The 24,158-nt window shown below is 49.2% G+C and overlaps 1 long non-coding RNA gene across 1 annotated transcript in view; it reads left to right on the top strand.

Annotated features, from left to right (window-relative positions):
• The window catches only part of LOC120101602 (uncharacterized), a 41,793-nt gene extending 18,629 nt beyond the window's left edge, over positions 1-23,164 (top strand). The window contains exons 2-3 of the long non-coding RNA XR_015683663.1: positions 21,225-21,313; positions 22,329-23,164. This is a non-coding gene — a long non-coding RNA (uncharacterized LOC120101602). The remainder of the gene's footprint in view (positions 1-21,224; positions 21,314-22,328) is intronic.
• The last annotated feature ends 994 nt before the right edge of the window (positions 23,165-24,158 follow it).

Genomic DNA, 24,158 nt, shown 5'->3' with positions numbered 1-24,158 from the left:
AGCTAGCACAGCAGAAATAAGAGGGACCCTGCTCAAACAATAAGACAGAAGAACTGACTCCTGGAAGAACTGACTCTCTTTCTTATGTATACACACACACACACACACACACACACACACACACACACACCCCACCTGTCTCAAAAAACCACCACCACCACCACCACCACCACCACCACCACCACCACCACCACCACCACCACCACCACCAAACAAACAAACAAAAAACCCACAAAAAATTTAAGACTGGTTTATTTTTATTTTTATTTTAAGTTTATGTATATGAATGCTCTACCTGTATGTGTGTATGTGTGCACATGTGTGCAGTGCCCTCAAAGGCCAGAAGAGAATGTCAGGTGTCCTTGGAACTGGATTTACAGACAGTTGCGAGCCATCATGTGGATGCTAAGAACAGAAAGTGTGTCAACTGCTGAGCCGTTTCTCCAGCTTTCCTCCCCAGTTCTTTTTTTAAAGGGCCGAAAGTATAATGGAATTAACACAACCATATTTGTAAGCCTCAGTACCAAGGGTGAGAAGCTCAGAGAGCACAGACGCCCACGCTTACAATGGCTGCCTCTCCACAGACTAAATGGCAATGTCTACTTCCCAGGCCATGTGACCATCAATTTACTTGGGAAAGTAAATTGTCCCAAGGGTAGAGTGGTCATCTCATCAGAGGTCAGTCCCTATAGCTCTGGGTTCAACACAGTGAGAGACCACCGGGGCAGACTCAGGTCCCTGGGTCCCAGGACTTCCAAGAGCATAGGTAGAAGCTTCACATAGACATCATCACATTAGGCAGAATTGACGGCAGCAGAATGGGTCATAGGTGGTGAGCCGTTCACTTGATGCTTGCTCCTGGGCCTTTAACAGGTGGTGAGGTTTGAGGTGCTGGGTTTACAGCTGGGGCTGGAGGAGAGGGAAGGGAGGGACTGGTATCCACCACAGCTGAATGTAATGCAGAGGAGTGTCTGCACCAAAGGGATGGTCATGGATGGTGGGATCTACCACACAGGTGGGAGAACACAGGATAGGAGCCTGGGGCAGCAGTGTCCTGCTCTCTCATGGTTCACCCACCCTATGCTGGCCTCAGAGTTCAGTTGAGACATCCTATCTCTTCCCTGCTCTGACGACCTGACTTGGTCCTTTCCCCTCTGCCATTCCCCACTGGGGTGGTGGTTTTCTGGCCTGGGGGGCTTAGAGACCTCTTCTGGCTGTAGGAGGAAATCTCTACAAGGTGTTTACTGTAGAGATCAGGGGAGCCAGGGTGGCCCAGAGCCAGGCTGGAGTGCTGACTGGGGATTTGGGAAGGAAGAGGAAAGGGGGCCTGGATGTTTGAACAGCTGGGGTGGATTGTCCATTCCCCTCTTCCTCCCTGCTTCCAGGCTTAGATGCCCATCCTGCCCTGTCTTACACTGGGGCCTTGGCTGCCTGGGAGTCCATTGGTGGGGATTTGTCAGAACAGGAATAAAATGTGCTGTGTTTTCTCCTGAGTGCACTTATGGCTCAGGGTCTCGAATGCACTCTGGCAGGAAAGTGACGCAGACAGAATTGCAATGCAGACAGAATTGCAATGCAGGCAGACCTGTGGTACGGAGTACCGAGGTGAGTTCAGGGACCAGCCCAACCCTAAAAAAAAAATACACAAGTCTATCAGAAGTCATGGCTAATGTGGAGAGTACCAAGGACTGCTTCTGAACAAAGGACACAGGCGCCACCAGACTGGGGGATGTGCAGGGATGTGCTGTCTCTGAGCCTCCTCATGAAAACAGGCTAGGGAGAAGAGTAAGGGCCATGAAGATTGTGGGGTACCTGAATGAGAGTCCATAAGGCGAACAAGTCACGTCTCCAGGAAACACCAGCACGAATTCCTTTGTGTGGTTATAGAAAAGTCCTGACGGTGACACTGGCATCTCACACGTACAGCACCAGCCTCGTCTGCTTATCTGCTTGCCCCAGGACATATAACAGGGAGAACATGCCTATGGGTGGTTAGGCTGGGCTTTCCCCCAGCATCCAATAACCAGGGTTCTGACCTGTAGTTCAAGGCCAAGCAGTTGCTAAACTCAGGAGCATCTGCTTAGGCCACCTATGCAGTCCACACAGCGCAGGACCAGAGTGGGTGCTGGTGAACTGCACTGGGGTGAGGTGGGGACTTTCAAAGTTGGGCCATCAAACTCACTCAGTCCTTCCAGGGCCAAGAGCAGACAGCACTTGGAAAGTAAAAAAGAGGGCAGCATGAACACGAATTGCATATTCCAATGTGTGCAGTGTGCTTGTGCATGTACTTGAGTATGTTTGCACGTATGCATGTGCACACACACACTGCTTTGTGCAAACCAATTAGGGGCACACATTTAAGTATAGGTGTAGCCTATCCTCCTCAGCTGGGTACTCCTACCTGAATCTTGGCATCTGTATAAAAGGTGTGGGGGTCTCCCACCCACATACTACTTACCCCCTAAGAAGACACTCAGTACTTGTCGAAAGAAAGGATTGCTGAAGGCCAGCTCTTTGTGTCTCCACACCACCGGGAGCAATCAGCCAAGAGAAGACTTCCTAGAGAAACCCCCATGCTGAGCCTCATGTTCAATCCATGAAGGTGCATGGCGGAGGCCGGTGGAGGGGGTAGGGGCAGGATTTTGCTGACTATGCCCTTTTTGCTCCTGACTGAATCAGAGTGAGCGGTGTGGGGCCCTCTTCATGCTCAGGCAGCTTTGCTCTCCCTGTCTTTTTTGCTTGTGAGATCCACAGGGCCTTAAACTGGGAGAGGTGGAGCCTGGGCTGGCTCTAAAGCTCAGGGAGAAGGGGGCGGGGCTCAACCGCTTCTCCATCTCTGTGTCCCACTGTTCCTTGGATGGTTTGCAAAGTTTTCTTCCCCTCCTCAGGCAATGGTTACCTGGGCACTTGGGCAGACCAGGGTGTACTATGTACCAGGCCCCTGAGGAGAGCTGCCTTACAGGCACCGGAGGCAACACACCGTCCATGGCTTAGCCTAGGAAGACACAGTGGATTGTTGCTGCCTCTGCCCCTTCCAGCCATCCAGGGACCTCACAGGATGCTACCTTGCTAGGCACACTGGGCTGAAGTTACATTTATAGCTTCATTTGTCCACTCAGCCTGGCTGCCCAGGAGGCAGGAGGCCAAGGGTTGGCATCATTGTGATCCTTCCATGTCCCAGCAAGAGCTTGACCACACACTCTCCTCTCAACAAGTGTAACTATCATTATGCCCACCTTATAGTCAGGAACATGGGCTAGGGAGGGAAGCAATGCCATCATTTGACACAATGCTGGCAAAGTCAGACTCTGCAAACTACATGGGCTTCTTTTCCAAACAGCCTTTGCCATCTCAGCTCCACAAACCCCACAAGCAACACAAACCCCACAACCAGGAGTGATCACCCTGAGCCTGGCATCCAGCTCCAGGAGGCCACACCCATCGCTTAGGATTAGGTAAGTTCTTTCAAGAAGGTGTACAGGGTGTGGCTGGCTACTGCTTATTCTGAGACTTTCTGAATTCTAGTCCCAGTCCTGTCCTGGCTAGGAAGTCTTGGGGAATCCTCTTACCTTTTTAGACTCCACTTTCCTTATCTGCTTCATGGGGCCGGTATGGATCAGGTCAGCTCCACATTGAGGACACACTTAACCTGTAAGACATCAGCTCATCCTGTGATTCCCCACAGCCTTTCCTAGACTGCTCCGGAGTTTGGGCAGAGCTGGGCTTGGGTAAGAAAGGCAAGACAAGGAAGGCTCAGATCGGAGATGATCAGATCAAGTTCAGAGCCAGCGTGTGCCCACCGTTTACCTTCCCAGATACAAAAATCATCAGCTTCTTCTGCAGGTTCGGGTGAACCTGGAGAGGTGAATAGGACCTCTCTGTAGATTGCTGCTGTCTGTGTGCAGCTGAGGGCAGGTGAAGTTAAGGCTAGAGCCTGTGATTGGGCAGTGGAAAAAGAAGGCGGGCTGAGAGTTTTAGAGAAGGGTAGAGAGAGACAGAGAGACAGAAAGCAGAGACAGAGACGAAGAGACAAGATGTAGGAGAGGAAGAGGAACCTGATCCACGTGGCTTGAAAGAGTCACAGAAGGACCATAGAGTGATGAAGGGTGCATTCGCCAAATCTATGTGTGCAGTTTGTGTTTGTATCAATTGAGGTTTGAGTTCTTTGTGTGGGCATTTTGGGGGTTAAAAATTTACTGTTATAAACCTAACTGATAAATTATAAGCCTCTGGAGGTTTCTTTATCCAGGGTTCCTGTTTAGAGCCAGTCCTGGTAGACTAACCACAGGGGACGGATGAGGGAAATTAAGCAGACTACCACTTGGGAATAGCCGGTGAGTAGCCGACATTAGTGTGAATGTGGGTTGTTTTTTATAATAACATGCTACACCTATGTACTTCAAATAGAGATGAAGAAGTGATTTCACCTAAGCCTAACTCAGTGAACCAGTGAATTTATTGGGGTTACTTACAGGAGTGTAGGTGAAGGTAATTTACAGGTGTTTGGGTGAGTGCTTGCTAATCAGAACATGGATGAAAGGTTATTCACAGGAGGGGAGGTGAAGGGTCACTAACAGGAACTTGGTGACTCAAAGACAGCTGCATCACTCTCTCACACCCCTGTTGGGGATCGGTTCCAATGCTTTGAATTAATCTGGTCTCCAAAATTGGGAATCTGTGTGTCCAAATGCTAAAGTGCCTTGTCCCCAGATGGTTTTTGATTGATCAATAAAGAGCCAATAGCCAATGGCTGGGCAGGTAGACTGAGGCGGGAACTTTAGATTTGCATGGGCTAGGAATTGGGAAGAGGGAAAGACAGAGACTCACCATGAGGAAAGAATGGGATGTAAGTTGCAGGAGAGAAAGCCAACCAGCCACTTCCCAGACTGGGTCTGGGGTAGTAGTAGGGGAAGGTTTAGGAGTCTCAGGAGTACCAGAGGGGAGTGTTTGCTAACAGGGGAAGATTTAGGAGTGCCCAGCCTTTGAGCTAGTCACAACATACCACAAATTAACTGCTGCTGCTGCTGCTGCTGCTGGTGGTGGTGGTGGTGGTGTGTAGTAGGTCTCACTAATTTGCTGCTATACGTCCCAGCACAGAGAGCCTCACAAAGTTGCAAACTGGGACTCCTGGATGACTTTCGGCAGCTTCTCAGAGGCCCCCTTCCCAGCAGCCCTTACTGCTCATTATAACTTTGGGGTGGGGTCTTGGGAATCTTAGAAGTTTCAGGAGTTTCTAAAGACAGAAGTTTGGTTTATTCCTTAATGGAATTTCAGAGGAAATACCTATACAATGGGTGTCTGATCAGGAGGGGTTATGAGCAAGCTTGGTGCACTTTGAGAATTGCAGACAGGGTCTATGGCCATACTGCCCTGAAGAAGCCTGATCCTGTCTGATTTCAGGAGCTAAGCAGGGGCGGGTCTGGTTAGTAGAAGCTAAGCAGAGTCAGGATGGGTTAGTATTTGGACCGGAGACTTGCAGTCAGGGACCCTGCCCATCTGGCCCTTATTGCTTTCCTGGTCTCAGTCGATGCTTTGCTGGCTGGTAGACGACGTTAGGACCTTCCCAGCTATAAATCTAGCTCACTGTATTTATCGTCGTTTTGTTCACTGAGCTCATTCTGGCTCTAGACTGCATATCTGAGGGGACTGGTGACTGACAGAGAAACCCCACCCTGTTGGTGTTGCTCAGAGAGAGAAGACATATCCTCACTCAATGCAGCTTCAGGCAAGACAGAGAAGGAGCCATGCATGAAGGAAGGCAAACACACTGTATGAGTTCTCAAAATAAGGGCCCCTTCTGGAGTTGACAGGGGCAGGCAATTTGAGGAGAACTCAGGGGCGGGGTCCCTGGAGAGGCGTGTTGGTGACCAGATTTCTCCTGGTGGAGGAGACTGGGGTACTCCAGGCTTGGGGAAGTGGTGGGAGACATAGGTGCAGGCAGGGCTGTTTGCTGGAGGAGAGGTCAAAGGTGAAGCTGATGACTTCATTTGCTAGAACCCCTCTACACTTTGAGTTTAAACGCATGGTCTGTGCTATACTCGGAGGCTATGAAACCCTTGGCATATGAAGCTTAGCTGTGGGTGTGGTCTACTAGGGTGCAGCGTGGGAGGTCATAATGGAGCTCACTTCTTCCTGGTCTATTAACCATGTGGGAAGCCCTGCCATGGACTTCCCTGGCAAAGGTAGAAAGCCAGACTCTCATTTGTCCCCCACCATGATGTATCAAGCCTTCAGATACTCAGGGGTCAAATAAGTGCCCTTGTAAGGATGTCAGTCTAAGATACAGGCAAAGTAACTGACAAAAATCTGCTGTGAGTGGGGCTGTGGGGCGGCAGAGGCACACCCCCCCCCACAGTCTCCCGAACACACACACACCTTGCCAGGGCAGAGGCACACACACACCCACACACACCCACAGTCCCCCCATCACACAAACACCTTGCCAGGGCAGCAGAGGCACACACACACACACACACACACACACACACACACACACACACACACACACCTTGCCACGACAGAGGCACACACACAAACCCCACCATGCCAGAGACTCTGTTCTTGTACCTCAGTGACTGAATGGAACAAACCAGAGTTTCCTTATAGCTTCACGGGGAGGACACAGACAGAGGTGGGTGAGACACCCAGCTCCTTCATGTGCTCACAGCAGCGGGGTCCGCACCCTGGTGTTTCTCTGCTGTCCAGCTGCTTCCGAAGCACAGATCTCATCCTAACCACAGACCCTGTGACACTGAACTCACCAGCAGGCTGAACTCTCCCTGATGCAGAAGCTCTGGGAGGCAGCAGCACCGTGAGGTCAGAGAAACGTGATGGATACACCACTGTGTGAAACCTGCTGATCTGAGAAGAGGCAATGCTGGTCCCAGGCCAGGCCAAGAAGAATTCTCATTAAGTAGACAGAGAATGTGGGGAGGTGGATGGGTGGGAAGGTTATTTCTGCCTCTGGTTATGGTCTAGTTCTCTTGCTTCCTAGCCCAGTCACCGTGCGAGGAGCCCAGCCACGTGTTTCTGAAGCACAGATGGGGAGATATTCCACCACACCTTACCTGCCATGTTGGACTGAAATCCCCTGAAACCATGAGCTCCAATAATCTTTCTTCCTTAAGTTACTTCTGTTAGGTACGAGAGATGAGGGGTGGGGGTGAGAGATGGAGTTTGTTTGCTGGGTGAAAGACAAAGAGATGGAGAGAGAGGTGGAAGGAAAACAGAAGATAAAGAGGAAGGGAGAGGGGGTAGATGGAGCAAGAGAGGTGAATGAAGAGATGGAAGGGTAGACATTGGGTGGGATAATAGAAGGATAGAGAGGTTCAGGGAGAAATGGAGCTATGGGTGTTCATGGGTGAATGGCCAAGTGGGTAGATGATTGATTGCATGGTTGTAATATGGGGTGGTGGAGGGAAAGCTTGTTGGCTGGATAATGGTTTTGGTAATGGGCTGAGTCTTGAGGAAGCAATTGTTGGAAGGACAGAAAGGCAGATTGAGAGAGATGGACAGATTAAGATATCGAAAGGCAGATAGATGGTGCAGAATGAGGTCAATTTCATGCTGCTGTAAGGAATGACTGCAAGCTGGTCATTTATAACAAGCATATATGTATTCGACTCAATATGGAGAAGGTGTTCAGGCAGGGCCTTCCTGATGTGTTGTAACGGAGATTGGGGGAGTCACAAGGCAAGAGAGCGAGAGTCGCTGGCCACTCTGCAGTGAGTTCACATCAGCTCATCCATGACAGCTCTCCAGAGCCCCCACCTAACCACCTCCCAATACTAACAGCCCCGGAGATAGAGTCCCCAATACATAAACTTGATGTCAGAGGGCACAATCAGACATAGCCAATGGAGAACCTGGGGGAAGATGGAGAGGCAGAGAGAGGAGGCAGGTTGGGGGAAAGACAGAGGGAGAAATCTGTGAAGTGAGGCTAACAGTGAAAGACTGGTAAGTGTGGGATAGTCTGGAAGGAGAAGGCTGCTCATCCCCACCCCTCAGAGCAGCTTCCCAGGTCTACAAGTCCTGACTGGAGGTGCCTGAATACTTAGCTTGAGTCTTGGGATGGCTATTGACTTGGACCCAGTGTTGCCCAACATGGCATGTACCGTGACCTGATCCCACAGTCTTTCTCCTGCTTGGTCAGAGGAGAAGGTCCCTTGGGAAAGACAAAAAGAAGAGTAGGGAGGTCTCCATCCAGGGAGGAGGAGGAGAGGCCAGCTCAGTTGTTTGGTCCAAACTTTCTATCCCAGTGGCATATGGGGAACATGTGGCCCTCTCTTCCTGGCATCAGAGAATTGTCATGCTGGAGATGCTGGCAGTCAAGGGCACAGAGCGTTCCCGGAGGGAACTGGCAGGCAGGCAGGCAGGAGGCAGCACTGAAGTGACAGCCTGGAGCCTGGCTATGGGTTGGGCCATGCGGGAAGCTGAGCTGGGAAGAAATAGGGTGGAGGCTTGTCTGTCCACAGGGCTGTGGGCTAGCCAAACATCATTAGAATGCCTTCAGCCCAGTCACCAAGCTTCTACTGGGAAATGACAGAGTCCTGGGGCCACCAGCAGGGACAGGCTCCCATCACTTACAGGGTCCTCTTTCCCACTAGCTCCCCCATCAAGCCCAAGGAAAAGAGTGATGATTTGGGGTGCAGAGATCTGACCCTCAGCCCTAGTGACCATGGCTATACTATGCAGCCTCCAGAGCCTTCTTTCCAGGCCTTCTGCAGTTTCCATGCTGGTAATGAGGTCCTTAGCAGCACAGCACAGCACAAAGCATGGAGATTAGATGCTCAGAAACCCAAGGTGCTCAATGTGAAGCACTGCTCACCAAGGGGGAGTCAGGCCCACCTTCTACTTGCAAGGCTGATGCTTAAGATAGCCAGTACTCTGTGCTTCTGTGAAAAAGGGTTGGCTGGGGGATGGTTCTGCCTCTGTGTGTGTGTGTGTGTGTGTGTGTGTGTGTGTGTGTGTGTGTTTGTGCACACATGTGAATGTGCATGAGTATGCACACGTGCACACATACATGTTGAGGTCAGAGGTCAAGTTCAGGCATCTTCATCAGTTGTTCTCCATCTTACTTTTTAAAATATTTAGTTATTGATTATAGTGGTAGGCACACTGTACTGTAATAAAAAGGTCAGGGGTCAACTTTGGGAAATCGATTCCCTTTCTCTGATAAGTGGGTTCCAGGAATTGAACTCAGGTTTTCAAGTTGGTGGCAAGCTTCCATACCTGCTGAGCCATCTTGTTAACTCTCCACATCATCATCATCATCATCATCATCATCATCATCATCATCATCATCACCACCACCACCACCACCACCACCACCACCACCACAACCACCAACATCATCATCATTATTACTATCATTATTATTATTATCATTATCATTATTAATTACTTGAGACTGAGTCTCTCACTGAACCTGAAGTTTCCTGATTTGGCTGTCCGCTGTCTGGCAAGCCTCTGGGACCCTCCTGTCTCTGCCTTCCTAGTGCTGGGATTACACATCCACACTGTCTATCTAGCTTTTTGCATGGATGCCACAGATCCTCATGTTTCTGTGGCAAGCATGCTGCCCACTGAGCTTGCTCTCCGGCTCTCTTCCTGTAAATTTTGACTGGTACAAAGAACCTTCGATTATGAAGTCCTATACAAGCCAATTCTGAAAGGCCGTTCAGAGTGTTTTCTGTCCCCACATCTCTGATGGAAACCTGATGGCCACTGTGTCCTTCTTGAGTTTATTCTCTGTCCCTAGAGGTTTCTATGCCCTATGGATGTAGGTGCAGGCAGAGTCCTCTCAGGCCCAGTGCAGTCCCTGGCCCCTCACATAGTGTCTCAACCCTGCATTTGATGATCCACCCTTCCTTTGTCCTCAGCTCAACTGACAATGTCCACTCTCTCAGGGATCTTACAACCAGCCACACAGCAATCCCCCAGGACGGCTCCATACAGGGAGCATGGGCTGACGACGGGTCTCTGGGAGTGTTCTGTGTTTGGAGAGACTCAAGCCTAAGTTCAATCTCCACTGGGCTGGGTGGGTCAGGCCACAGAAGACAAGACTAAAGGCTGAGAATGTTCACACATGTGGAAAATGGTTCACACATGATTGGGAAGCCCCTTCCACCTACTGAGGCCCTGCAGGCCCAAAAGACAGATGTAGGGCCCTTGGAGGTGGTGGTATGTGGAGCAGAGGCTTCCCAGGCCAAGACAGATCATCACCCAGGAGCTTCCCTCGGTGTCCTCCCTTCTAGTCCCCCTCCTCTAAGACCAGCCATTCTCAGCAACTTACAGAGAAACACGCACACCCCACGGGAGATGGGCCAGCTCAGCGGTTTCCCCTGTTCCAGCTGGACTCGGCTGCCCTCCCCCTTGGAGCTGACAGTAGGCAGCTTGGGCAGGAGGGCTGCTGCAGACAGACAGAACCCAGCCCTGCTCTCTGGTTTCCTGGATATGAGAATTTACATCCATTTACTATTTAGCAAATATGTCCTAAGCACTGGCTAAGGGATTTGTAAAGTGCCCCCGAGGATGAGGGGGTGTGCTTGTTTGTCTGGGAATTTCTGTGTGTGTCCATCTCTCTGTGTGTACACACAAGTGTGTTTGTGTGCATGTCTGACTGGGCACTGATGGTTGGATGAGGGCTCTCCAGAAGAACCCAGAGGAGTACTCTATGCTCCACAGGACCTGCTGGAAGCAGGTTGGGGGAGCATTCACAGGAGTGCACTCCAGGCCCTTAGTGCTTGTCACCAGTTCGATAGGCTCCAAATCAAGTAAGGCGCCTCAGACTTACTAAGCAGATTTTTTTTCTGTTCATGGAAGGAAAGGAAGTATAGAAGGACTTAGGTTTAAAACTTTCTTTAACGTGTGTGTGTGTGTGTGTGTGTGTGTGTGTGTGTGTGTGTGTGTGTGTGTGTAAGTCAGAGAACAGTCTCAGGAGAGCTTCCTCTTCGATGTCCTGCCTTCACAGGAGAAGCCATCATCATCTGCTGTCCCCAAGATATCCCATGTTGACTGGGACACTACACTGTGAATGCTCAGGGGCTATGGGGATTGCTTTGGATAACCCACAGTTCAGGAGGGTGAGAGGCAAAGAGGTGACCATTAGCATCCTCTCCTATCCACTTGGGTAGGGTAGAGCCCAGAGTCCCACCTTTTGGTCACTAGGCAGTGTCTTCTCTCCTGAGCACACAGCAAGAAGCCTGGAACACAGGCAATACTTGAGCCCTCCTCAGACAAGGTTCTACTCAGCATGGGTCAGAATTGAGGCAGGAACCCATGGGTGGCTCCTAAAAGGGAAGATCCTGATGGCAAGGGGACACCTCGTTCCTTGGTAGGTGCAGACTGAGCTTTGGCTGTACTCCAACTGGCTTGTCATTGTTGGCAACTATGGCACCTCTTTAGATGGCCTTGTTGTCATTCACAGAGCTGAAGGGACCACAGAGCCAGCTTCAGGTGACCGGCATGCTGAAGTGGGGGCAAATCTGTGGGACGATGGCATCCGGTGTACCACTCAATAAGGTTTAGCATAAATAAGATTGCTGCTACCGTCCCCTCAGCTCTCCCCAGCCTCCCTCGTCTCCACAGCCCGTTAGTGTGGGACACCGTGAGTTTTAGGGCAGGCTCTCATATATTCAAGGCTGGCATCAAACCTAGTGTGTTGCCCAGGATAACCTTGAGCTTCTGATCTTCCCGCCTCCACCTCCAGGGTGCTAGGGTTATGTTCAGTTTCAATAGGGCTGGGGATCAAACCTACAGCCTCACACATGTAAGGCAGGCAGCCTGCCAACTGAACCACATCACATCCTGAGTCCGTTCCTCATCTCTCTGTGCACATTCCTGTGGGACCGTGAAAGGCAGCCTGGTTCCTAGTTGAACTAAGGCTAGAATCCCTGGTAACCCTGAAGGGATGGTAGGCGCTTAGCCTAAGTCCCTGACAACAGGCCCCTGTCACTAGCCACAGTCCCCCATAATAAGGGGCCATCAGTCACATAAGGACAATACCCCAAGACCCTTCATGGGTAGAGGACGTGACAACAGGTCATATAGGCTCAAGACAGATCTCAGTTTTAATGAGGTACCTAAAGGTCTGGAGTCTTAGCCAGTGCTTCCCTTCCCAGACACTCCTCCCTGCAAAAGGTATTTAATCTAAGGCCCACCCTAAGAAGTGGGATATGGCTTTACACATCTATTTTCCACCATGACAATAAACACCTTAAAACCATGGACTGCCTCTTTTCATCGGGATCCGCCACGGGGAGCCATGGAAAAGGACTTCTACAGAGCTGCCGCCTAATCTCCTGTAATAGGCCTCTCTGCGCTCCAAGCCAAACCAAGCTCAAACCTGCCACTGTCAAGCCAAGGACTCCCCCCAAAGGAGCAGCTGCAACTCTCCTCCTTTCCCCGGAGTGGGGGCCCAGGCTAGATCCAGACTGCGGGCCCCCACTCTGTTCTCAGCTCTTCTGAGTCATCCAGCCGCGCCTGGGTGTCTGCGAGCCTGAGAACCCAACATCCCCAACCTCCTTGCAGGCCCAGGGACCCCTGAGCCAGCTCTGACTGTCCTGCACCTCAGACTGCATTTCCCCACCCCCAGAACCGTATCCTGCGGCTTCCCTAGAGCCCAACACCCACCCAGGACGAAGTGGGGTAAACAGTTAAATTTCCCACATCCTACCTCCTGGAGAGGCCTAGTCCTGTGGTGGAGCAGACGAGGGACCCACAGCCCTACACATTCCCGGGAAGGTTTCTCATGAGCTTTCTCACTACCCCAGGACCTGGCACAGTAGCTGGCACGGTGGCCAACACAGGAGAAGCTGTGAGAGTTTGTTGGATGAATGAAAGAAGCAAGCAGTGAGGGAGGGATTGTAGCCGTTCGGCCTTGACCTTGTTAGAGCTGACCTACAGGACTCATGAAGGGCTGTGGTTTGAATGAAAGGAGAGGATGGATTTGAGTTTTCTTCAAGTGTGTCTAGCTCTGGCTGCTTATGAAGAAGGTCCCCACTTCTACCATGGGTAACAAGAACCCCTGAACCAGACTCAGGAAAGGACAGAGGATCTGGGAGGAGAGCTCCACGTGTCTGAGCAGCTGAGCTGTGCGTTGCTCCCTGGGAAGGGAGGAGGCTACTTGATCAGTGCTTGCCCAGCCGGCTGGATAGGTATCTAGAATTCAGGGGCCTTGAAGGTTAAAGGGTAAAGGGTAAAGGGTCATCTGGGTAAAGAGTTAGGAAGACAATGTGGGTGGGTTGAATAGATGAATGAATGAATGAATGAATGAATGAATGAATGAATGAATGAATGAATACTTTTGTGAGTGAGTGAATAGGTCATCTGGCCAGGTAGGTAGATGCAACCACTGGGTATGTGTGTACTGGAGTTTTGGCCCTGGTTCTCCGGCAACCTATGCAGCCGTGTGCCCCTGCCACACATTTTCAGATGGCTGCCTCAGTACCAAGCCTGTGCCTACTACATCCTGGTCTTGATTCCTTCTCACTGGCCACCGTAACCCTAACAGGTGAGCACAAACCTCTGTCATCGTAGTATCCCTCATACCTGCCCTCCCACTCCCTGGCCTCACTCCTGGGTCTTTTCACCTCTCATTAAAATAAACATCCATTTTGTAGGACTTCCTCTGCCTCTGCTCCCAGGGCCGCCCCTGCTCTGGCTTGTAAAACTGCCTCTCCTGGATTTCCTCTTAATTGTCCTCTTCCTTTTCCTTGCTGAGGTGGGGGTGGGGCAGAGAGAAAAGAGGCAAACACAGCTGGGCCTGCCCAGCTGTTTCCCCAGAAGCCTAGAAAGGTTGGTCAGGAAAGGGAAATGGGAAACTAGGTGACAGGCCAGCCCCCATCCTGGTGAGGATTAAATTAACAGGCTGCCAAATGTTCTCCGGAGCATTCCCCTGCCCCACCCACCCACCAGACTGGGTGGGGGCTTTCTTCCAGCTCTTTCTTTCTCTCTCCCTTGATCTTTTCGAAGTTGCAATTCCTAGGGTTATCTGTTGTGTGACCCTGGGCAAGGACTTCTGATCTCTCTGGCCTCTTAGTTTCCCTTGTGGTGGGCTCAGCAGATATGACCAGTCTGGGAGGATGGCAGACTTCCCTTTACACTCTGAGACCCACCCAGGCACTCATCTACCCATCCATCCATCCACCCATCCATCCATCCATCCATCCACCCATCCATCCACCCACCCTCCCATCCATCCATCCATCCACCCACCACCCACCCACCCATCCATCCATCCACCCACCCATCCACCCACCCATCCATCCATCCATCCATCCATCCATCCATCCATCCATCCACCCATCCATCCACCCATCCACCCATCCATCCATCCACCCACCCATCCATCCATCCATCCATCCATCCATCCATCCATCCATCCACCCACCCACCCACCCATCCATCCACCCACCCACCCACCCATCCATCCATCCACCCACCCACCCATCCATCCACCCACCCACCCACCCACCCACCCATCCACCCACCCACCCACCCATCCACCCACCCACCCATCTATCCATCCATCCATCCATCCACCCACCCCTTCATCTCTCCTCAGTCCTTTCTAGCATCTACAGAGCTTTTGTGTGTGTGTGTGTGTGTGTGTGTGTGTGTGTGTGTGTGTGTGTTTGTGTTTGTGCGTGAGCGTGCACGCGTGTAAGGAACCAAGGAAGGTTGAAACCAGAGACAGTCAGCCCTTCTGTTGCAGGGAAAGCTGTCACAGCTTAAATGGGCCTTGCCCACTGGTGTCAACAAGGCCACCTCTCAGCCACCATCTGGCTGCTGGTTCCTGGTAACCAGGACAGCTTCCCTGGGCTCCAAGTGTCCTCTGTGAGTCAGGGACTAGGGTGGGGGATGTCCTTTACTTTTCTTCCCTCTGGCACGTCACCCCCACTTGCCTGAGTTCCTCTCTTCCCTCCTTTCCACTACTCTTTTAGATTCCAGTCCTAACTATGTGGGTTCTCTTTACCCACACCAGGAAGGCAGAAGTAAAACACCTTTTGGGGACCATCACCCTACAGAGCTTGCAGGAACCAAATCAGGCACGGTGGTGTATACTGAGGCAGGGGGATTATTCAGTAAGTTACTGAGATACGCCTGTTAAAATTCTCCACCTAAGCATAGTTTATCTGTTTCTTTTTGTTCTCTGTCTCTCTGTCTCTGTCTCTGTCTCTGTCTCTGTCTCTCTCTCTCTCACTCTCTGTCTCTGCTTATATAGTATCAGGTACACAGAAAAGACAATGTTTCAAGATAAAAATGTGTTTCAAGATAAAAATCATTGAAACAGCATGCCAGCATGTTTAAGGCCCACGATTCAATGCCCAGTATTTCACTAAAAGAAAAAGAACCATTTTAGCTGCTGCCCTCACCTTCTTCCTGCACAGCCAAACCTGAACTAGTCAGCTCTGGTTTGCTCAGTGCCCTCTGAGGTCTCGAAGCCCCAGTGTTATCTGGGGTCTTGGTAGAAAAGCAACAAACTGAAACGTTTGGAACAGGCTCTGCTCTGAGTAATTCCCAGACTTCTGGGAAGGCTGAGGTGAGATGGAGCAAAATAATCTGCTGTGTGGGATCCTAGGGAGGCTGAGGCAGGACTGCAAGTTCAGGGCTGCTTCAGGTAAGTTTGTGAAACCTTGTCTCTAAGTGTGTGTGTGAAACCTTGTCTCTAAGTGTGTGTGTGTGTGTGTGTGTGTGTGTGTGTGTGTGTGTGTGTGTGTGAAAGAGAGACAGAGAGACAGGCAGAGACAGAGATACAGAGAGAGAGAGAAAGGACTTAGCTTGTAAAGTGCTTGGCTTGCAAACATACGGACCTGAGTTCAAATCTCTCCACAAACTTCATAAAAACAGGGTATGTGGCATGTTCAGTCTGCAATCTCAGCCCTGGAGGAGCGGAGACAGAAGCATCCCCAGGATAGGCTGACCAGTCTAGCCAAATCAGTGAGTTTGGGGTTCAGAGAGACCATTTCTATTGATGGACACCTAGTGCTGATTTCTGCCCTCCACAGATACACGCCTGTGTCTACCTCTACCCATAGAGTAAACAGAGGGCAGAGGATATAGCTCTGTGGTGGAGAGCATGCTAGCATGTTTAAGGCTCTAGACTAAATGCCCAGTATTTCTTTAAAAGAAAAAAGACAAGATGCTATGACCTCTTGGGAGGTACCCACCCAAGCCACTGTCCTTAAGGGGACGGTCTGGCTCCATCAGGCTCCAAAGGTGACCCTTACATCACTCAGTCCATTAGGAGCTCCCACCCCAGCAATCTTCAACCTGATGGCCACTTCCTCCCTTTCAATAGAGAACAATCACTGTATTCTTTTCTGCAAAACTGTCCGTTTGTAATCAGAATGAATGATAATCTATGGACCTGCACAATGGAAGTTACCAAAGTCTATTATCTAGAAAAACTATAGCTAACATTTGATTGACTGACATACTTTTAAATATAGCCTTAGGCAGACGTACAGAAGGAAAGGCAGACAGACAGTGGCAACAATAAAGGGCTGGGCCATAATATCATAGGCTAACAATAGCCTGTTGGAAATTGGGATAATCAATTGAACTTTGTAGACTTTTAATTTTTTGCATCGTGTGTGTAAGTGTAAGCAGGCCCATTCATGCCACACTGTACACATATGGATGTCAGAAGCTAATTTGTGTCAGTTCTCTCCTTCTATCCTGTGGGTTCCTGAGATCGAACCCAGGTAGTCAAACTTGGCAGCAAGCCCTTTTGCCTGCTGTGCCATCTCGCCAGCCCCTATCGTCTTTCTAAACTGCATGAAGACCAAGTTTGGAGGAGGAAAAAGAGCTGAAGTAAGTAACTTTGAAAACCAGTCGACAGCGCGTTGCTTGGATACAGTAAAAGCTGAAGAGGAAAAGAGCCAGGCGCAAACACTGAGTTCCTTCATTCATTTCTCAGCCGGCCCAGGTTAGGAATCTTAAAATGACTTTATTTGTCTGCTAGGTTGAACAAATAAGTCCCCATATGGTGGGTAACGAGAGCCAGGCTTCTCTCAGCGAGCAGCTATCAGCGAGTAAGCGCGGGGCTGCGGTGAATTCTGGAACACTAGATGAACACACGATGAAGTCATGTCTGTTTTAATGCACTTTTCTCCCTTGGGAGAACGGTCCAAGGACCTGCCACGGACACAAAAACCCTCAGGTTCCAAAATCTACAGATGCTCAACTCAAGCTCCTTATAGAAACTGCCGGACATCTGCGTGTAACCTGCACACCAGCCACGCCTCCCTGCAGAGATTATCTCTAGGATGCTTCTAACACCTAACGCAATGCAAATGCCTCGTAAATCGTGGTTAGGCTGTTGTGTTTAGGAAACACTGGGAGGGTCAGTGAGATAGCTCAGCAGGGGCCGGCACCTCACCACCCAAGTTCGATCCCCAGGACTGCAGGGTAGAAGGAGGAAGTGACTAGCTGTCCTCTGACGGCCACACACGTGCAGTAGCATGTGCACATAACACAAGACACATTACACAAGATGTAATCGAAATGTTAAATGTTTGTATTTATCGCCAATTTTATGTGTACGGGTGCTTTTCCTGAGTGTATGTCTGTGCCCTACTTTCATGCCTGCTGCCTGTAGAGACCAGACGAGGGCATCAGAGTCCCTGCAACCGGAGTTACAGAGAGTTACGAGCTGCTATGTAGTGCTGGAAATCAAGCCTAGGCCCTCTGGAAAAGTAGTCAGTGCTCTTACCCACCCATCCATCTCACCAGTCCTCTAAAGAAAGGAGGGTCCAGGAGAATGACTTAGTGGGTAAAGGGCCTGCTGAATACACCTAAAATCCTGAGTTTGGATCCCTAGCTCCCAGATAAAAAGCCGGGCATGGTGCAATCCCAGTACTCGGGAAGCAGAGGTGGGCAGATAGTGTTACTGGATTATGAGCTACAGTTTCAGTGAGAGACCTCATCTCAGAAAGGTGGAGGGCAACGGAGGAAGATACCTAGTGCCAACCTCTGGCTTCCATGTTAGCATGTATGTATTACAGAGAGTGAGGGAGGGAGGGCGGGAGGGGAAAAGAGGATGAAAGTTGTGTGTGTGTGTGTGTGTGTGTGTGTGTGTGTGTGTGTGTGTGTGCAGGGGGATGGGGGAGATAAAGGTATGTTCCAACTCAGGCCTTGACTCTACTCTGTGTTCCTCCAGGTCCTGATGTCCCTCTGCCTTCCTCCCTTAGGCCCTGGCTGGTCCTTGCCTTCTAGATGAGAGTGGGACATTGTCTGTGGTGTTTGATTTACCGTGTCTCTGCCCTGGCTGAGTTAGGTTGCCAATGGGAAGCCAAGGTTGGGTCGCCATCCAACCCCATCATTCCCTAGCCAGGCCATGCATCTCTGTCAGCCACTGTCCAACCACAACGCTTTAACATTTGGAATGTGTCCTGGGGACCTTCACTGACTCTTAGCTCTGCTGTCTTTGTCTTGTCTGCTGGCCCTATCCTGGTAAGGGAGGTCTGAGGGGTGCTGCTGTTGCTGGCCTGCAGGCCTGTCTAGTCCCTCTTCTCTCTGTGGCCAGGCATGGAGTTGCCAAAACTTGGTCACATTTGCCTCACCCATCTCTGTGGTCTGTTGGCATTTGTTGCCTCCGTTTTGGCTGGCTACTCTGATGCATTTGCCATGGCTCTTGGTGTCACCAACCCTGAATAAACTCTCCCTAGAGCCAATGTATGGCCAAGGGCACAAAGTCGGTAGCTGTCTCCCGTGCGGGCCCTTCTCAACCAGAGACCTGTGTGGTGTTTGTCAACCTAGGTCTCAACATAAAAAGCCTACATTTTCTGAAAGAGATGAATTTCTTCCTTTTGAATATCTTTGATCCAAGTTTTGTTAAGTCCATGAGTGTAGAACCTACAGATATTCAGGGGCTGACTGAACAGACAAGTAGCTAAAGAATGTGGCTTATGTTGAGGAAGAAAGGTAGTGATCTTACAGGAGATGCTCTTGACCAAAGGAGAGAGGGCTAATGGCATCCATAGCGGGTCACATAGACATCACACCTCTCCTGATAGGATACAACAAGAAGGGCTCTTCTGCCTTTGTGATATTTTCTTCCCTACTCACCTTAGTCTGGTCATTTGAAAACATCAGGACCATTACAGGATGTTTGCCCAGGAATCCTCAAGAGGGCCAAGGTCATCAAAAGACAAGGAATCACCAAAAGACTGTCTTAGATTGGAAGAGATCCAGGAGACTTTACCTCAGAGGCAGCGTGGTGTTAGGGTACACTGTGTGAAGGTACCATCTCTGTGTTGCCAATTGTTGATTGCTGTACCAGCAGAGAGCTAAGTCCTAGCCAGATCTTGGTATTGTTGTTCCTATGGCCCATTACTGGCCTCAGATTTTGTAAGCATTCATCCTTGCTGATTGGCTATAATAAAGATCCGATGGCCAATAGCTGAAACAGGAAGGGAGGGCAGAACTTCCAGGCAGAGACTGGGACTTCCAGAGAAGAATTGAGAAGTGGAATTCACCAGTGGGATGTGGAGGTGTTTGGGCCTAAGCAGTGATAACTGTTAATAAGTCCCTGTGTCTTTATTTAACTATTGGTGGGTCAAGAAAGTCCCACTATATTGTGGCATTCCTGACTTGACACTCACTGGAGGAGATCAAGGAAGAACTGGGGAAATCTGAATTAAGGTGATTTCATAATATCACATAAAGCCAGCAACTTCATCTAGACAGTGGGTTGACTAAGGAAGTCAAGCAAAGGGTGTATTTTCAATGTTTCTTTTTAAACTAGTTTTCATTATTATACTATATAAATGTTTAACACAGCATGAATCTGGAGGTCAGGGGACAACTTGAGGAAATAGGCTCTCTATGTCTACCATGTGGGTCTCAGGTATTGAATCCATGTTATTAGGCCTAGTGGCAAGTGACTTAGCTCTTGGAGGCATCTTCTCAGCCCTTCAATAATAAAGTTATTTCAAAATCAAAAGCCTAAGGAAAAATAAATGGAAGAAATTGCTAACTTTCATGTAAATATTTGAAAAAAAAATCTTTCACCACAAGCAACCTGACCTCCTACCAGGCTCTTTAAAGGTAAGAAATTTAATATTTAAAATGGGAATTAGGAGATATAATTATTGCGTTATTTTCAACATGACATTTCCCCAACTTGGCATCATATTGCTTGACTGTCACCATGAGGAACAAGGAAATAAGCAGGTTCATACTGCTTCTTGCCATCTCTCATCTGTCTCCTGGGTCTTAGCACATTTCTACGACTTTTAGTGTTGATGTTTATAACATTAGCGACGTGTTATATACACCACACTCACAGTCTCACTTCTGTATTGATGGAGTTGATCTTATGACTAATGCACTACCCAGCTCCCCCATCCTCTGCCATTTGTTCTGACAAATCCCATTGCCAACTGGATTTTCTTGCCCAATAGTATGCTTGTTTGTAGAAAGACAAAATACCACTTTTTCCTCACAATTTTCATTCATGGGCATGTCCACTTGTTGATGGTCAGCTTTAATTGTCAACTTGATACCACCTAGAATCGCCTGGGAAGAGAGTCTTGAGGAATTGTCTACATTGAGTTGGCCCATGAACATGTCTATGGGGTGTTGTCTTAAGGTAATTGATGCGGGAAGACCCAGCAGACTGTGAGGGGAGCCATACCCTAGGCAAGGGGTCTTGAACTGAAATGAATGAGGAAATTGAGCTGAGCATAAATAAGCAAGTAAGCATGTAAACATTAATTTCATTGGCTCTTGACTGTATGTATGTATGTATGTATGTATGTATGTATGTATGTATGCATGTATGTATGACTGTATGTATGATGTGACTGTTTAAAATTCCTGCCTTGACTTACCCCACAATGATAGTCTGTAGCCTGGAATTGTGAGTCAAAACAAACCCTTGTCCTGTGAGTTGCTCTTCATCAAAGTATTTGATCACAGCAACAGAAACCAAACTAGAACACTGCCTGATGCCTGTCTCTTTGAAAGAACACATCTGGTCAATTTCTTGGTTCACATTTTTTCATCCTTTGGGACCTCATGTAGCCCATTACCCCCAAATCATAGGCTTCTAGAAAAAAACCCACATGACCCTCAAGGCCGCATTCCCGGGACGTTTCAGCCTGGTGTTCTCACTAATTCCTCCTTTAGCCTCAAACTCACATTCATTAGAATGTGGTGCTGAATACTGATGGTCTAGAGTCCATGTCTTACTGCCACACTCATCTCTCTTTCAGAAGCCAGGAGATGGCTAAGTCAATAAAGCACTTGATGCAGAAGTCTGAGTACCCGAGTTCAGCCCCTAGAACTCACATGAAAATGTCAGGTATAGTGGTGTGCCGTGCACTGGGATCCCAACAGTGGTCTCGGGTGGGATGGGACCAGAAGATCTCTGTGGCTTGCTGGTCTTTCTTTCTTTTTAAGATTTATTTATTTTATGCGTGTTGATGTTTGCCTGCATGTATGTCTGCATGAGGGTACCAGATTCCCTGGAACTGGAGTTACAGACAGTGAGTGTGGATCCTGGGAATTGAACCTGGATCCTCTAGAAGAGCAACCAGAGCTCTAACCACTGATAATCTCTCTAGCCTACAGCGCCTCTTTTTATTATTGTCTTACTTTTAGTTTTCATTGCATTAAGGCGTGTGTGTGTGTGTGTGTGTGTGTGTGTGTGTGTGTGTGTGTGTGTGTGCGTGCTCGCACACCATGGCACACATGACAGCTTGTGGGAGCTGGTTCTCTCCTTCTACGGTGTAGCCTGCCAAGTTCAAACTCAGGTCCTTAGGCTTGGTGGCAAGCATACTTCCCCAGTGAACCATCTCTCCAGGCTTACAATTTTCTATTTTCAATGTGTCATTCATTTCAAAACATCTCTTTCTGCTTCCATTTGTTTCTAGAGTGCTGCTGACTGACTTTCCCTTCTCTGTCATCTTGGCTGTGCCTCATGGGACCCACATATCTGATGGGTCGGTCACCAAAGAGGTTAGACCAACTGTCATCCCTTCGTATCCTGTCCATGGGAGTACCTTGTTCTATACTTCAACTACCATCTTCTGCTTTTCTTCAAGTCCCTGGTGTGTGTGTGTGTGTGTGTGTGTGTGTGTGTGTGAGAGAGAGAGAGAGAGAGAGAGAGAGAGAGAGAGAGAGAGAGGGAGGGAGGGAGGGAGGGAGAGAGAGAGAGAGAGAGAGAGAGAGAGAGAGAGAGAGGATTACTCATCTTGGAAAAGGGCCAGCTATTGCTATGGGGTGACCATGAAGGAGACAGTGTGGGATTTCAGAGAGGAATGGGGGTTGGTGCCCTCCAACATGCTGATTGTAAACCTCTTCTTTCTTTCTCTCAGAGCCCCCAGCTCAGGACTGCAGCCTGGAGCGCTGACCTAAAGGTCACTGTCTGGGTTGCTGAGCTCCTGGATGAACTTGCTGCCTGCCTCTTCTGCATCACTTTCCCTAATTTCCGGAGCCAGGGAGGGAGAGATGACATCACCCAGGCTCCTCCAAACCTGGGCTCTCTTGGGTGTGGAACTGTCTCTGCACTGTCTCAGATATCTGTGCGGCTTAAACCCAAGCAGACACTGTCCTCCACATAGGAGGCCCCCAGCAGTGCTTTATGAGACCTAAAGAGCTTACTGTGTTTTCTTTCCCTCCAGACTAATTCTTGTGTTTGTGGAGCTTCAGAGGAAGGTGCAGAGGCACAACCCCAAGTAGGTCGTACACACTGAGAATCCTCTTCCCATCCTCCTGTGATCATAACATTCCAGTTTCCACTCAGATTTTCTTCCTTAGCTTTCTGCTGCCATAAGACAGCAGGAAGGAAGCAACTTTGCAGAGTTCAATGCTGGACACACAAGAGGAGTGTGGGATCCTCAGCTTGGTCATGAATCTCCACTAGGCATTTTGTGACTGTAGCCTTGAAGGAGCACACTGCCATCTTGTTCCCTCCATAGACCAGGGACCCTGGGATGATAACCAGAGCCTCAAAGACAGAAGGAGACTTGGCAGACTCTCTTCCATCAACCACAGGGCCTGAGGCTGGAAATGGAGATCTGGAGTGGCTCTCAATGTCTTGGGTACTTCCTGCCTTCTTACTCAGCTCTATACTGTAAACCCTTCCTCCTTGATTTAGCGCTATGAAGTAAACCCACCCCCTTTATGTAATAGACATGTCTGATATTCTGGAGTGCTGCGGCTTCTCCATCAGAGAGTCCAGTTCATCTGTTTCCAGTTTCTCTATGTCTACTTTTTCTTCATTCCCTCACTGCCCCAGTCAAGCCTATCCCTAGAGCCATTCAAGTATGCAGCACATTTATCCATCTACCATCCACCCGTGTGTGCACCTTATCCATCCACCTACCCACCTATTCATCTATTCCTCTATCCATCCATCTTCCATCTGTCCATCTTCATCTATGTACTTACCTGTCCATCCACCACACTCTCATTCATCCACTTGCCCATCTACTTACCTATCCACACACCCATCTTCTTATCCATGCATGTCTAATCCATCCATCATCCGTACATACTACGTGTGCTGGTTATTTATACATTCACCCACTCTCTCATCTACTTACTCATTTATTTATCATCCACCCATCATGTACCCACTCATCTACTCATGCATTCATCCACCTACCCTGAGACCATCCATCCATCCATCCATCCATCCATCCATCCATCCATCCATCCTTTAGTCACCATTCCCCTCTTATCACCATTCATATTTTCAGCCTTCCATCCATCATCTGTCATCTTTCCATACATCCATCACCCATTCATCCATCATCAATTCATTCAGTCAACCTTCCATCACTCTATACATTCCTTCTTCAAAACCCACAGGCTGAATAACCATTATAGTGATAATCTGAGTACAAACTACAGCAGCCAGTATTTGCTGAAAGATCATGCAGATTGTTTCCGTAATCTCATTTGGGTGTGTGTCTGTCCAACACATCCCATGTCACAGATGAGGACACTGGGATAAAGCACCATCAGAACACTTCCCTAGGGGAGAAAATATGTAGCTGACATAATTTCTCTGGCTTTCTGTGCTCACTGTGTGTGTGTGTGTGTGTGTGTGTGTGTGTGTGTGTTTGTGTGGTGTGTGTGTGTTTGTGTGTTTGTGTGGTGTGTGTGGAGAGAGAGAGAGAGAGAGAGAGAGAGAGAGAGAA

Source organism: Rattus norvegicus, chromosome 3 (assembly GCF_021556685.1).
Source record: "Rattus norvegicus strain SHRSP/BbbUtx chromosome 3, alternate assembly SHRSP_T2T, whole genome shotgun sequence".
Lineage (NCBI taxonomy): Eukaryota > Metazoa > Chordata > Mammalia > Rodentia > Muridae > Rattus > Rattus norvegicus.
The sequence above is the reverse complement of the archived record's forward strand: the minus strand, read 5'-3'. Positions and strand labels throughout refer to the sequence as shown.